The sequence below is a fragment of the Ambystoma mexicanum genome, chromosome 3p, assembly GCF_040938575.1.
Source record: "Ambystoma mexicanum isolate Mex_15411 chromosome 3p, UKY_AmexF1_1, whole genome shotgun sequence".
Lineage (NCBI taxonomy): Eukaryota > Metazoa > Chordata > Amphibia > Caudata > Ambystomatidae > Ambystoma > Ambystoma mexicanum.
In genome coordinates, this window is record NC_090925.1 from 1,232,820,047 (window position 1) to 1,232,835,168 (window position 15,122).

Below are 15,122 nucleotides of genomic sequence, written 5' to 3' on the forward strand. Positions count from 1 at the left end.
AGCTTTCCGGCATTCGAATAAGCTGTGAGAAGTCATGTTTGTTTCCATTGGAGGAACTTGTGGGCCGAAGCTGCACACAGTTACCAGTCCTGGCACTGGGATGGCACCTGGAGACCTTCAGATACTTAAAGGGTATATGTTAGGCATGATATGGTATCTTCCCATGTACTCAATACACAGAGTCAATGTTGTTCTGGCAACTGCTCCGGTCAGTGATGTGCAGGGCGGCCCTGCTCAAGATGGTAGTGCTGCCTCGTCTGTTATATATTTTCAACAACATACCCTATGACATCCCTAGGTGTTTTTTTGTCAAGCTGGACCATGGTTAGGACCCTTCTGTCAGGGAGGGGGGAGAGGAATAGGATTGCACTTGGAACTCTGCAGAGGGACTTTGATAGGGGAGGGATACGTCTGCCTCACTTCGAATTATACTACCTGGCTGGTCAGCTGCAGTTCATGGTGCGCTGGCGTAAGAGACTACACTGGACTTGATGCTTCTGCAGCCGTCTCTCAAGCAGTGTTTCCTGAAGGAGGTCCTGTGGGTCACGGACACCGGTGTCTCGCCTGAGCCCTGGCTCCTTCGGTGAGGGAGGACGCTGTGGAGCAAAGTCTGGAGGAGGTTGGGCACCCTGGGCCTGTACCTTCCATTCTGCTGGTGGCGCTCGCTGGGAGAGGGTCTGACCCTGCGACTAGAATTAGGAAATATTGGGAGGGCCACGGGTTAGTCACACTGGGCCACCTGCTGGAGGAGGAGAAACTGATGGATTTTGCAAGCTTGAAGCAACGACAGGAATACACGCATGCCAAATTTTAATGTACCAGAGCCTGTTGAGGAATACTGAAGCCAGATGGCCAGATTTTTCGATGGGAATGGAGGGGGACCGAACATTGGAGTCCATGTATGATATAGCTGAAGGGGGTCATACGGTTTATCGATTGTACATATTACTCCTGAACAGGCAACAGGGAGATGACCTTGGGAGTTGTTAGGGAGAATTCTCTTCTAAGGCTAATTTCCCTTACCTATAGAGTCCCCCAGCAGCTTGGCTGGATTTGAAGGGTTTATTTGTTGCTCCTGCTACGAGTGAGACTCTTTTTCCCCACTCTTAGACAGATTGCTAGTGTGCGTTTTAGGCTATCTTCTGTGCTGATGGTCTATGGGGTTTTTCTCACCCTCATAGGAATCATCTTTTTAACATGTGTGGTACAGCACCCTTCGTGCCGTACCACAGGGGTGTCGTAGCGACCCCCAAACAGACTCCATACCCTGGAACGGACTACTGTCTCCCAGGGCATGTAAAGTCCCCATTGACTTTACTAGTCAATAATAATGAACTAAACCAGTACAACCCATCTTACTATGGAAGTACTGGAAAGAGTTAATCGTTTTTCCCCTAGTGTTCATTTTCGAGGGGGTACCGTATAGTCCCTCTCTCAAAAGTTTCTGGCTGGTGGCAGTGGTTACTACCATTAATATTCGACCGCGAATATTTCCCTACTGGATTTTCCCATTGTTCGAGGCTACCACCTTTACTGACAGCCTCTAACATACCGCCGGTTTATTTTAATATTAACTTTACTCAGGTAGGTTTTTATTGCCAGAATTTTAATATTTCTTTCTCGTGTCTTTCTCATAAATCCTAACCCAGGTCGGGGATCCTTTGTTCGTCCATTTGGTGGGCTTCTGCACAGAAGCCCTACTTTTGGCGCCACCGAGTTTGGGGTAGACAGAATGTGTGGGAGGGGGAATAGGCACCCTGGACAGGGTTACCTATCTAACCCAAGTCGCACTCTGCCCTGATAGGCTGGGGGGCTCTCCGCCAGGAGAGCCACCCCACTGTGTGAGTGACAGCTAGGCTGTGTGAATGGGAGTCTTGCTGCATAAAAGCAGGGTCCTGAGGACTGGAGGACAAGACGTCGCCACTGGAACTAAGGAACCGAAGAGGAGAGAAGCTGAAGACATCCTGCAACGACTGAACCACCGGTGAAGCCCTGCTGCAGATCCTCACCACTTTTCTCCAACGACTTGAGAAGATCTTCCTCTGCAAGAGTCTTCTTCCCTTGAGCTGGTGGGGCCAACCAGTTTGCCAATCGCCTTCCAGGACCTGCCTTGGTCGAATCGCCAGTGCCCTGCACTCAAACTGGATTGCCAGGCACCCGTCCACAAGAACCGCGATTTAAAGGAGTGTACCTTTTATTTGTTTTGGCAGCACCGCGGCTGGTTTCATCCCTGGGCAGTGCAGTAACTCGAACCTTCCTCCACGACGAGAGCCACTCTTCCTCTGCTGGATCTCCTGGACTGCAGGAACTACCGCCACCGCAGGAGCCTCTTTGACTTTTAAGGTACATTGTTCCGCCAGGCCTCCCGTTTCGTTGGGTATCGCTAAAGGTGTTTTAAATCCTTTACTTACCTACTGGGTTGGCCGCCCCCATCATCTAACATTGTCTTTCACCTTCTCCAACCGCCTTTTCGAATCGTTAAACTAAGAGTTGACTGCAGCTACTAGAACATTTTGATCCTGGGCACGTTGCCTTGTACCATTGACACTGGCACAGGCCTATTGACTCTGGCTAGATCTGTTACAACTGCCTTCTCTAGATTGCTTCTCACCTAGAAATGTGTCGGTGCACCCAACTCTTAATAACCACTTTTTCCTTCCCTCTTTTTAAACTTGCGAAGTGCCATTTTGCTTGGTTTTCACCTCAGTATTGCATATGCTAAAGTACTGCCTTGCCTAACTTGTTCACAATCTACTTGGGAAGTGTTGCTGGTGTGTAAAAGAGTCTAACCCTGTAGAACTTGTCCTTTTCCTCCCTTTTCAGAAATTGTTAGAGTGCCATTTCTGCTTGGTTTTCACTGTGCCGTTTTGCTTAGTTTCCACTCTTGCTCAAACTTGTCTACAATTTAAATAGGGAGTTGTGTATACTTTTCTTGACTGCTTTTAACTTGCTTTAATAATAGTGATGTGTGTGAACATCAGAGTGTGTAAAATAAATATATATATTCTTTTTTATACAAAGCTTTGGTCAGTGTTTCCTTGTTCCATAGTATTGTAGTCCTAATGTGTAAACCCTGAATACTGCTCATCTCCCTCTTGAGATAAGTCTGACTTAGCCACAGCTACCAACTAAATCTTTGTGGTACAGACTGATACCAAAGGGGATTTATTGCTCATACCTGTAGACTTAATCTTCTGCAGTGCTCCCTAAGGTAACTGCACAGAATTCTGCCTAACAGGAGTACACACACGGTGGGAGGCAGATTTAGGCAGACCACTCACAGACACTGAATGGGTACATGCACTAGAGTAAACCAGGAGGGTTTCTAGGAATTCCAGATTCAAGATTATTCAGCTGTATATTACGCACAGGGCCTACAGGACCCCCTCACAGGATTTTCAGATTTGGGGGGGGATAAGGGAGGGCTGCTGAACTGAAGTGCCTGAGATGCGGTTGCTGATTTCTTTCACAAGTTTTGGTTCTGTCCGTTTATTGGCAGATTTTGGCAGGGTGATGGACAACGGCCTTTCTGTTGGGCCGATATCCAAAAGGGAGGAAGCACACAGCACTCTTTACACAAATGAAAAACCTTATCGCAATGGCCTGGAAACAGACTGAGGTTCCAAGACTAGAGGCTTGGTGGGAAGACCTGGAGAGATGGGCTTGAGCTGAGTCCGCTGTCTGGCATAGGGCAGTGCATGGTGGGATGAGGGAAGGAAGCATAGATGTTGATACTTGGGATGCGCTGGTGCAGACAATGTTCCCACCGCCTGATGTGCATCCTCTATGAGCGCGTCTTTCTGCGGATGTCACTTGTTAGGACTGATTTTCTATACTCTGGGATTCTGGACAGATGTATAGAAGGCCAACCTATATTGGGACAGGGACAACTCTGGGGAGCTGTAGCCAAACAAATTCAAGGTAGCTAGGCGAGTGGTCTAGGCTAAGTCTCAGGAGGTCCTGAGCTTGTAAAGGGGTCCACAATGAGTACACAAAGTGCAGCAGTCAAAGATTACATCTAGACAATCGGGTACAAAAATACTTCTTTACTTATGGCCAAAACACACAGTGAAATATGACTAACAGGTAATATCACAAAATACAAAATATTAGATACATATGGGATACATTACTCACCGTAATCGTATTTCTGATGCTTGTATCTGCTTAGATTAACATGCTGTGCATAGACCGAAAGCTAGTGGAAGCTGCGGAGTATTACAGTTGTTGTTTTCGAAACTCGAAAAGGGACGTCGACAGGGCGTGCCAGTAATACTATCCCTGGTGCGACGTCCACTGTACCCATGATCCCTCACGCGTCGAGGTCCCTCAGATTGTTATTTTTCTGACATGAGGTGTAGCGTGAGTACAGTTGTATCCAAGCAGATATTTAACAGACAAGCTCAGCAGCATCCATGCGCTTTCTCTCCGATGGGAGGAAGGGTAGGTCACATGTGAATCTAAGCAGATGCAAGCATCAGAAATACCATTAAGGTGAGTAATGTATCCATTCTGAGACTTGTGGAATATGCTTAGATGACATGCTGTGCGTAGATTAGTGAGCAGTGGAAGAAGGAGGTGGGATGTGAGAAGGTCCATGAGTGAATAAATGTCTTAGAACCGCTTGTCCCACGTGTATGGGTCTTGGAATGAGTGACAATGCAGTAGTGCTGAGTGAAAGTATGTATAGAGCTCCATGTAGCTGCTTTGCAAATCCTGTCTAAGGGGACATTTGCAATGAAAGCCAGAGTGGCTCCAGTACCTCTTGTGGAGTGGGCCGTTGGCGTAAAAGGCAGTGTCTTATATGATAGGGAACAGCACAGTTGGATACATCTGACTATCCACCTAGAGATGGCATTCTTAGAGATGCGATCTGCATCTCTGCTTGGCGTTATGGAGACAAACAGTTGATCTGTCTTTCTTAGCGGTCTGGACTCATCTATGTAGTAGAGGACCGCCCTCCTCACATCTAGTGAGTGAAGTTTAACCTCAGCAAAGCTTTTGGGTTCCTGGAAGAAAGTCGGTAGCTCAATAGACTGGTTTACATGGAATTTTTAGATTAATTTAGGTGAGAACCTAGGGTGAGTGCTTAAAACCAGTTTGTCCTTATGTTTAGTAAAGAAAGGATCCTGCACTGACGGAGCTTGGATTTCACTGACCCTTCTCATGAACGTGATGGCTACTAAGAAGGCAGTCTTATAAGTCAGGTGTTTGAGACTAGACTTGTGCATAGGATCAAAGGGGGGATCCCATGAGCTTAGCGAGTACCAGATTAAGGTCCCAACCTGGCGATGGGTTAGAAATTGGAGGGTGGAGTCTCTTTACCCCTTCCAAAAATGCTTTGATGACTGGTACCTTCCACCATGAGACCATGTTATGGGAAGTGGTGTAGGCTGACAAAGCCGCCGGGTGTACTTTTAGGGAGTTCAACACTAACCCTGCATCTAGTAAGTGGAGAATATAGGTTAGAATGTTTGAAGGAGTACAATCAATGGGGTTGATTTGCTTATTCTGGCACCAAATTACGAATTGTTTCCATTTATCATAGTAACAGTGTCTAGTGTTCGGTTTTCTTGATTCCTTCAAGATATCCATACATCTCTGTGGTAGATTGAGATGTCCGAACTCTGACTTCAGGAGCCATGCTGCCAAGTTCATAGAGTGTGGTTGTGGGTGTACTATTAGTCCTCCGTGCTGGGTGAGTAGGTTGTATTGGCACTGTAGTTTGATGGGATTGCACATTGCCAGGCTGCGCAGATGTGGATACCACGGCTGTCTTGCCCACACAGGAGCAACAAGGATCAGCGTCATCGGTTCCTTGTGTAACTTGTTCACCACCTTCCTCATGAGAGTAGTCGGTGGGTGGGGGGTGGGGGGGGGGGGGCAGGGGGGATGGAGCGTAAGTTCATCCAGTTCATCCATAGGGCGTTCCCCTTGGAGCCTGGCTGGGGGAACCTGGACGCGAAGTCTGGGTATTGACTATTTTCGCTTGTGGCGAATAAGCCTATAGTTGGGAAACCGCATTGGGAGAAGAGGTGTTCTAAGACTTCTTCGTGTAGACGCCACTCGTGTTCCTCTGGTAGGGGATCTTTGCTCAATGATTCTGCTAGAGTGTTGAGTTCCCCTGGAACATGTTGTGATGACAGGAACATTTTCCGTCTGGATGCCCATTTCCATATTTTCTGTGGAAGTCTGGATAGATCTGGAGAGCGTGTTCCCCCCTGTTTGTTGATATAAAACATTGCTGTGGTGCTGTCCGTCAGGATTTGCACCGACATGTTCGTTAAATGGGGTTTGAACAACTGAAGGGCTTTCAATACTGCCAGAAGTTCCAGCACATTGATGTGATTCTGAGCTACAGTGCGAGACCACAGACCCTGAGCTGTGTGGTGAAGGTGGTGAGCCCCCACCCTTCCAGTGAGGCGTCCGTTGTGACCACTGCCTGTATCTGTGGGTCATAGAAGGGTTTCCCCTTCATCAGATTTTCTCTCACCCACCAGCGAAGATTTTGTACCAGTGTTGGCGAAACGACCACTAGATCGTCCCACTGACCGCTTGCCTGAGACCATTGTTTCGCCAACCACTCCTGTATGGGACGCATGCGCAGGCGCATGTGAGGAACCAGGCATGTGAAAGATGCCATCATGCTTATTAAACGCATCTCTTTGCGCACCCTTATCTGGCGGCCGACCTGATCATGAGGTATTTGCAGTAACAAATTTCTTATCCTCTCCTCTGAGGGAAAGACCAATCCTTCCTCTGTGTTTAGGATAGCTCCTAGGAACTGTTTCGAGGTTCTTGGCACCAGGCTTGATTTTTTCTCGTTGATTAAGAAGCACAATTGAAAGAGGAGGTTGATAGTAGTTTGCATGTTTTGTCTGCAAATCAGAGGTGATTTCCCTGTTATGAGCCAGTCGTCCAAGTAAGTGTACACTGGGATTGCCTCTCTGCGCAGGTGCGCTGCCACCACCACCAGTAGCTTGGTGAATACCCTTGGAGCAGAGGCTATTCCGAAGGGCAGCACTGTGAATTGGTAGTGCTAGTTCGCTATCTTGAAACGCAAGAATCTTCTGTACGCTGGGAACATTGAAATATGAAAATAGGCATCTTTCACATCCAGTGTTGCCATGTAATCCCCCTTTTTTTAGAAGCAGGATTACCTCTTGTAGCGTAGTCATGCAGAACGTTTGTGGCTTGACATACTTGTTCGCAGGCCGCAAATCTAATACAGGGCGCATAGTTCAATCTTTTTTTGGCACAAGGAAATAAGATGAATAAATACCCCTGTTTACCTGGTTGACTGGGACCACTTCTATGGCGTCCTTTAATAGAAGCGCTGTTATTTCTTCTAGAAGGATCCGCTGATATCCCTCTGAGTGGACCTTGTGTCTTGGGGGTGGTTGCGAGGACGTTGATGTAGTTCTATGCAGTAGCCTCCTGCTACCGTGGACAGCACCCATCTGTCCGAGGTGATACCCTCCCATGCGTGGGTGAAGTTGGAAATGCGTCCTACTGGAGATGCATGGGAGGGTACCTGGAGCAGAATATCACTTGTCGGGTGCCACCTCGAGCTGGGTCCCTACCCAGATTACCACAACCTCGTGGATAGCCTTGAAAGGCTTGTCCTTGGTTGTTGCCATCGGAACCTAGGCTTTGGTTGTATCCTGATCCCCTCTTGGCATTTTGGCCCCGAAAGCGGCGAAAATTACTGTTACCTCTTTGCCTCGTGGGCTTGTTTGTGAGCTGACCTAAAGATTTTAGAGTGTCATACTCATCCTTTGCTGTCTTAAGTGCATCTTCTACAGCTTTGTCGAAGAGCACATCAGGTTCCACTGGCATATTTATTAGGGTGGCCTGTGTTTCTGGCCTGAAGCCTGACTGGCGAAGCCATGCGTGCCTCTTTATAATATTGCCCTCTGCAATGACTCTCCCTGCATTGACAGCCGCATCGAAAATTGACTTGAGGAGACAAGTAGACATAGCTCTTCCGTCCGCTGCCACCTGAGCTAGTTGAGATTTAAGTGGTCCAGGTGCGGATGAGAGTAACGCGGAAACCTCCTCCTACTTATGGCAGTTGTAACTTGCCAAAGGGTTTAGCATTGTTAGAAATTCTTGTTTGGTAGGCTGCAGAAGAGGCAACCTTTCTGCCATTGCATATTTTGCTCTCCTTATCTTGTGGAGCCTCTGAGGAAGCAAGGGGTGTGCCTGCTCTCTTTCTTGCGGTGGTAACAACCAAAGAGTCTGGTTTTAACTGGCCTCTTATGTATAAGGGGTCTGAACAGTTTTTTCACACGCGGGTTAACGGCCCGTGTGAGATTAGGTGCCTCCAAAGAGGGTTGAATTTTTCGTTGCACAGATTTTAGCTGTGGGATACACTGCCCTACTGTCTGTTTGTCTCCCAATAATTGTTCAGCGAAGTCTCTGTCTTCCTGTACCTCCTGTGTGTCAATACAGAAGTGTTCTGCCGCTTTGGCTAAGACTTTGTTGAGGAGGGGTGGATTGTCTACAGGGGAATATACCACTGGAGGGTCCTGATTAATAGGAGAATCTATGGAATACATGTTCGCCTCCTGGTCTGCGTCTGGGTCCTCATCGTCCCCATAATAAAGTTTGTCTGTGTCCTAATCAATAAGTTGAGGGTCAGATGTTCCCACAAATGAAAGATCGTCCTGGTCTTCTGGATCTATTTCACGGTCATAAAGATCTATAATTCTGCCCTGTGCGGGGACATCAGAGCGAGCCCTCTTAGCAGGGGGTTGAGAGGCAGAGGGTTGAGATCCAGAAGGGGCTGAGGTGGGAGGAGTGGATTGTAAACTTTGAAGGTAATCTGGATTTTTCTCAAAGGAATTCACCATAAAGGTAATTCTTCGCATGACTATCAATATCTTGCAAAGACCATTCCTTTGAATTTGGGATTACCATTTTGGGAATACCCATATCTTCATTAGTAGGAGGTATAAGCTTTGGCCTAGAGTCCTTGGGTTTCTCTATGGGATTGGACAAAATTCCCTTTTGTGAAGACCCGTCCCTATGAGGGGTCAGAAGATTTTTTATGGTGTTTTTCCCTACATTGGGGCCCAGAGGAGTGTGTAACAGACTTTTTGGGGCCTGACGTCTTACCAGATGAATGTCAAACTTCGAGTGTGGGGCCGAGGTTTCGTCCACGGACGAACCAACTTCGGAAGGTGTTTTTCGTGTGACACCCTTGCCGTCTTTTGACGTTTTAGCCCTGTAGTGTGGCGATCTTGAACGAGATTGCACAGCGGACCGGGACTCAGTGGACCGTTCACGGGGTGTCAAACGTTGTCGAGTATTCGACTGGGGCTTATGTATTTTGTGCTTTTGTAGCGCTACCGTGGCCGGGTGAAGTCCCCACAACATGGCCGCCGGCTTGTCCTACGGGGTCGGGGGCCTGCGCTTGAGTAGCTGAAGCTTCTCCGGTGCCCTCGCCGTCCCGAAGTGTGGCGTCGCTGCCATCGCTGAAGGCTCCCTCTACCTCCATGGCCTCGAGTTGCCTGGCGTAGTGGGCCCAGGGCTTAGTGGAACGGTCCTTCAACGTTTTAGGCTTGAAGAGCCTGCACGCTCGAAAAGACGTTTTTCGACGTGTCTCTCGGGAGACACAAGTTGCAAACTAAATGTTTGTCCACCCAGGGGAATTTACGGTTACACTTAGGGCAAAACTTAAATGGTGTGTTTTCCATAATTCTGGGTTAAGGAGATGGCAGCCGGGCGAACAAAGTGTAGGAAGGGGAGAATATGCATTCTAAAATGGCCTCCTAACAATGGTCTCCCCCCTCTCTCACTACTGTCTGGGCCGAGGCCTGGGGCGGCCTTCCAAGGCCGTACGGTCCGTTGCGATGGTCTCCGACGGCAGTATTCTTTCTCTTTCCTCAGCGTGGTGTTACGGCAGTCGATGAAAGGATAGTAAGAAAAACGATCGTAATTATACAAAGTCAATGGCTTATCGCTGAAAGGAACTCCTCTATACGCGTCCGTCTAGCATGGCGGAAAAAAACTATCTGAGGGATCTCGTCGCGTGAGGGATCATGGGTACAGTGGACGTCAAACTAGGGATAGTATTACTGGCACGCCTGTCGATGTCCCCTTTCGAGTTTCGAGAACAACTAATACTCTGCAGCTTCCACTAGATGTCGTCCTATGTACAGCATGTGATCTAAGCAGATGCCACAAGCCTCAAAAGAACAAGTTACTTCTTACCTTGTAACGTTCTTTCGACGGGATGTTCCTCCGACGCATTCCTTATCTTTGATAATACGTTTCCAGCTTGCTGGCCTTGGAATTTTTTTCTGTAGAGGGCGCTGCGCGTGGACGTCCGCCGAGTCGATGTCCCTCGACGGCCACCGTATCGGCGCCGACATCATCATGCCCATAAATAGAAACGCGCTGCGTCCGTTGCTCAGTTGCGTTTTGTAGCATAAGAAAAGTCATGCCTGAATTGGTTATTGACCTTGAAGGAGCGTAAGCTGCAACCACAAGGGAAGTATCACTGCGGGGATGGATGGGAGGGGCGATAAGGAATACGCCGGAGGAACATCCTGTCGAAAGAACGTTACAAGGTAAGAAGTAACTTGTTCTTCGAAGGGATTGTGTCCTCCGACGTATTACTTATCTTTGATAGACTCCCATAGCAGTGGCATGTAATTGGAGGTGGGAGTTAGAATGTTATGTATCCATTTAGAGATGGACCGAATGTAATACGGCCTTGCCAAATCTGGTCCCTTGAGTAGTGGAGGAATCCAGATAAAATTTTGTGAATGTATGTGCGGACGACCATGTGGCAGCCGCACATATGTCTCGGACCGGTACCCCTCTTTGGAGAGCCGAAGAGGCTGCGATACCCCTGGTTGAATGAGCCCTGAGATTTTGGGGTGGTTCCTTCCCTCCCAGTTTGTAACATTCCAGAATGGCCAAAATATTCCACCTGGAGATGGTTTGTTTTGTTATGGGTAGTCCCAACTTGTGACCTGAGTATCCTACAAACAGTTGGTCTGCTTGCCTGATCCTAGCCATTCTGCTGATGTAAAAGCCGAGAGCTCGCCTTGGGTCCAGCTTATGTAGCCTTTCCTCCTCTTTCCCCGGATGGGGAGGAGGGTAGAACAAAGGTAAGGTAATTTTCTGAGTAATATGATATTCAGAAACCACCTTTGGGAGGAAATTAGGCTTCACCTGTAGGACAACTTTGTCCTTGTGTAAGATTGTATGTGGGGGTTTACAGGAGAAAGCTTGTAGCTCGCCCACCCTCCTAGCAGATGTTAGTGCCACCAATAGGACAGTTTTAAGCGTGAGAAATCTCAGTGCACAAGAGTGAAGTGGTTCGAATGGAGTGCCCATTAGGAAGTTTAAGACTAAATTTAAGTCCCATAAGGGAACCTGGAATGGTTTTGGAGGATAAACATTAGTTAATCCCTTGAGAAATTGTACCACTAAAGGAAGTTTGAAATACGATGGTTCCTCCGCAGTGCACTTGAAGATAGAAAGCGCTGCGAGATAGCCGTTTACGGTGCCAACTTGAAGGTCTGAGTTTGCCAAGTAGAGTAGAAACGATTACACCGCTGGTGTACCACATGAAAAAGGGTCGATATTCCCTTACCTACAGCAGCTGCAAAATGTGTTCCAACGGCAGCGGTATAAAGACTTTGTTGCTGGCCTTCTGGCCGAAAGCAACACCTCCATGACGTCATCGGGGAGATCCCAATCCTTGTACCTCACCCTTTCAGAAGCCAAGCGTGAAGGTTGAGGTGTCTGGATGGAGAACCTGACCTCCCTTCTGCAAGAGAAGATTCTCTTTGAGTGGAAGACGGATTGAAGAACAGATGGACATATCTAGAAGGTCCGGGTACCACGTTCTCCTGGCCCAATCCGGGGCAATTAGGATCATGGTTTTCCGGAATCTTCTCAACCTCCTGATCATTTGAGGAATAACAGGGACTGGTGGGAACGCGTAAAGGAGTGGAAACTCCCAGTCCACTACGAACGCGTCTCCTAGAGTTCCTCTCGGGGGAAATTCCCTTGAACAGAACAGATCGCACTTCCTGTTGGTGCTTGTGGCGAACAGATCCACCTGAGGGGTTCCCCAAAGGGCGAAGATCTCTTGAAGGACTTCCTGAGCTAGCTCCCACTCGTGGGAGACTGTGCTCTGCCTGCTCAGAGCGTCCGCTGTCAAGTTCTTCTCTCCGGCTAGGTGGACTGCCGATAGAGAGATTCCTTCTTGGATTGCCCAAAACCAGAGCTGCATCGCCTCTCTGCAGTGGCAGTGATCCTACGCCTCCTCTTTTGTTGAAGTAGTGCATGGCCACCGTGTTGTCCGTCATTATCAGGACATTTCTCCCCTGTATTGATGGAAGGAAAGCTTTCAGCGCTAGTCTGATCGCTCTCAGCTCCAAGAGGTTGATGTGTAGTCTGGACTCCGATGGAGACCAACGACCGCTGATGGTCAAGTCGTTGGCATGGGCTCCCCACCCTGTGAGTGAGGCGTCTGTGACTACTGTTATCTCCGGCCATGGTTGCCAAAACAGTTCTCCTTTCAAGATGTTCTCTGGATAGGCCCACCATTGAAGGTCGCGGGCTACCTTGTCCGGAATCCGGAGGAGATCTGTCATTCTCCCTGAGAATTGCGACGACTGACTTCTCAGTGCCCACTGAAGAGATCTCAATCTCAAGCGAGCCTCTGGCACAAGGAAGATGCAGGATGCCATGAGGCCTGGCAACCTCAAAAAGTCGAAGGCTGGGAGACGTTGGGCATTTTGAAACTTGGTGACCATCTGTAGAATATCTTGAGCCCTCACCTCTGATGGCGAGTCTTTTCCCAGGAAAGTGTCCAGGACCGCTCCAATGAACTGGAGTCTCTGTGATGGCATCATCTGAGACTTCTTTAAATTGACGGAGAAGCCCAGTTTGTGAAGGAAGTGGCAGACATATTCTAGCTGGGCCTGGGCCTGTTTCGAAGATACAGCCCTGATCAGCCAATCGTCCAGGTAGGGGTAGACGTGGATCCCTTCCCTCCTTAGACTCACCGCCACTACCGACATCAGCTTGGTGAAGACCCTCGGCCAGAGGTCAGCCCAAATGGCAGAACTCGAAATTGATAATGAGAGTCGCCAATTGCGAACCTCAGGTATTTCCTCCCGTTTGAGATGGATTGGCACATGGAAATAAGCATCCTGAAGGTCCAGAGATACCAGCCAGTCCTGGAGCTGGAGGGCCTGATGGATCTGAGAGAGAGTTACCATCTTGAACTTGTCCTTCATGAGGAACTTGTTCAATTCTCGTAAGTCCAGGATGGGTCTCAGTCCTCCGTCCTTCTTTGGTATGAGAAAGTAGGGGGGAGTACCAGCCCTTGTTCCTGTCCGCTACAGGTAACGGTTCTATGGCACCTTTCTCTAGCAGGTCTATAATTTCCTGCAAGAGGAGCAGATCTGGAACTTTTAGAGAGCTGTTCCCCGGTGGATGATTCTGAGGGATGTGTAGAAAGGGTAGGCAGTAACAGTAACCCTGGGCAACTGTCTCCAATGCCCAAGCATCTGACGTTATAGCCTGCCATTCCATCAGATGGTGAGTTAACCTGCCCCCTACAGGTGTATTGTGTGGAAAGGCCTCAGAGTGGTTTGGGGGCAGCTGATGCAGATGCCGAGTGTAAAAAGGCACCTGCTGCTGTTGCAGCCTTAGTACTTTTGACCCGTCCACCTCGGGTAGATCTCCTTTGGCCTCTTTGAGCCGGCTGTCCTCTGCCTTTCCCGAATGCGGAATAATAGCGAAAGGACTTTCCTCCCTCTTCCAGAGGTTCCTGAGGGGCGAAAAGGAGTTTGGCGGATAGCAGCTCCTAAAGATTTTGCTGCTGCTTTAGAAGTCTGCAACTTTTCCAGACTGTCATCAGCCTTTTTCCCGAATAGTGAAGAGCCGTCAAAGGGCATATTCAAAAGTCTGGCCTGTACATCTGGAGCAAAACCAGACTTTCGCAACCACGCATGCCTGCGGATTGTTGTACTTGCCGCCATGGCCCTGCTGATACTGTCAGCGGAATCGATGCCAGTTTGAAGTGACTCGCACATGGCATCTTTGCAATCTTTAATAATGTTAAGGAAGGCTTCCTTTTCCTCTCCTTCGGGTATGCAGTCAGCCGCTGATGAAGCACACTCCCATAGTGTATGAATGAACCTGGCGAGCGTACAGTTGGCAATGGACTTCAACGCCATACTACAGGCAGAGAAGACTTTCTTTGCCATAGAATCGTACCTCTTGTCATCTCTATCCTGTGGGATAGTAGGGTAAGCGGTCCTACTGCTAGATGAAGTTGCCGCTTGAACCACCAGGCTGTCTGGAGTTTGGTGTTTTGATAAGTATTCAGGGTCAGCAGCCGCTACCCTATACTTGGCTGACAATCTTTTTTTGACCGCAGGGTTAACTTCAGGAGTTTCCCAATTAGATGTAATTTTCCTTTGTAAGGCTGCATGGAAGGGGACCACAGGGTCCTCCTGTGGACCTTTGTCTAATATGTCTGTTAGGTCATCCTGTTGAAAAACAGGTGAAGGCGCAGACCAACCCATAAATTCAATAATCCTTGCCATAAGGGTTCTATAGGGTGTTTCGGCATGTTCTCCTGGGTCTGGTTTAACAAATTCCACTTCTGGGGATGTGTCCAGCCCACTTGCCTCATGTAGTGACTCCTGTAGTGACTCCTGTAGGTCCTTCAGACTTCTTTCCTCAGAGGTGAAATCCTCTGAAATAGGCAGTGTGCTCCTCTGTAACCCAAATGTTTCCTGGTCAGAATCTTCCCCCTCTTCATAAATTGAAGATAGTCCAGGGTACTCTGACCTCTGAAATGGTGTAAAACCCATCTCTAAGGCAGAAGGAGCCAAACTCGTCATTATTGGGCGAGAAAACGTTGATGTCGTCGACGCCAATGTGACAGGCTTCGAAGGCGCCGAGAACGGCGTCAAAAAAACTGGAAGGGGTCTCGAAGAACTCGAGAGGATCGGAATCCTACTCGAGGACATCGACGACTGTCTCGGCGTCGTGCCGGAGGCCCATGGAATCACCGTTGGCTGTGGAGTAGCCTTGGTCTTCTCTATCATCGTCGTCGATGTCGGCGTCGACGTTGAGTC

The 15,122-nt window shown here is 48.6% G+C and overlaps 1 protein-coding gene across 2 annotated transcripts in view; it reads right to left on the reverse strand.

Moving 5' to 3' along the window:
• The window catches only part of UBN2 (ubinuclein 2), a 1,320,634-nt gene that overhangs the window by 427,101 nt on the left and 878,411 nt on the right, over positions 1–15,122 (reverse strand). The gene's annotated exons all lie outside the window — the stretch shown is intronic.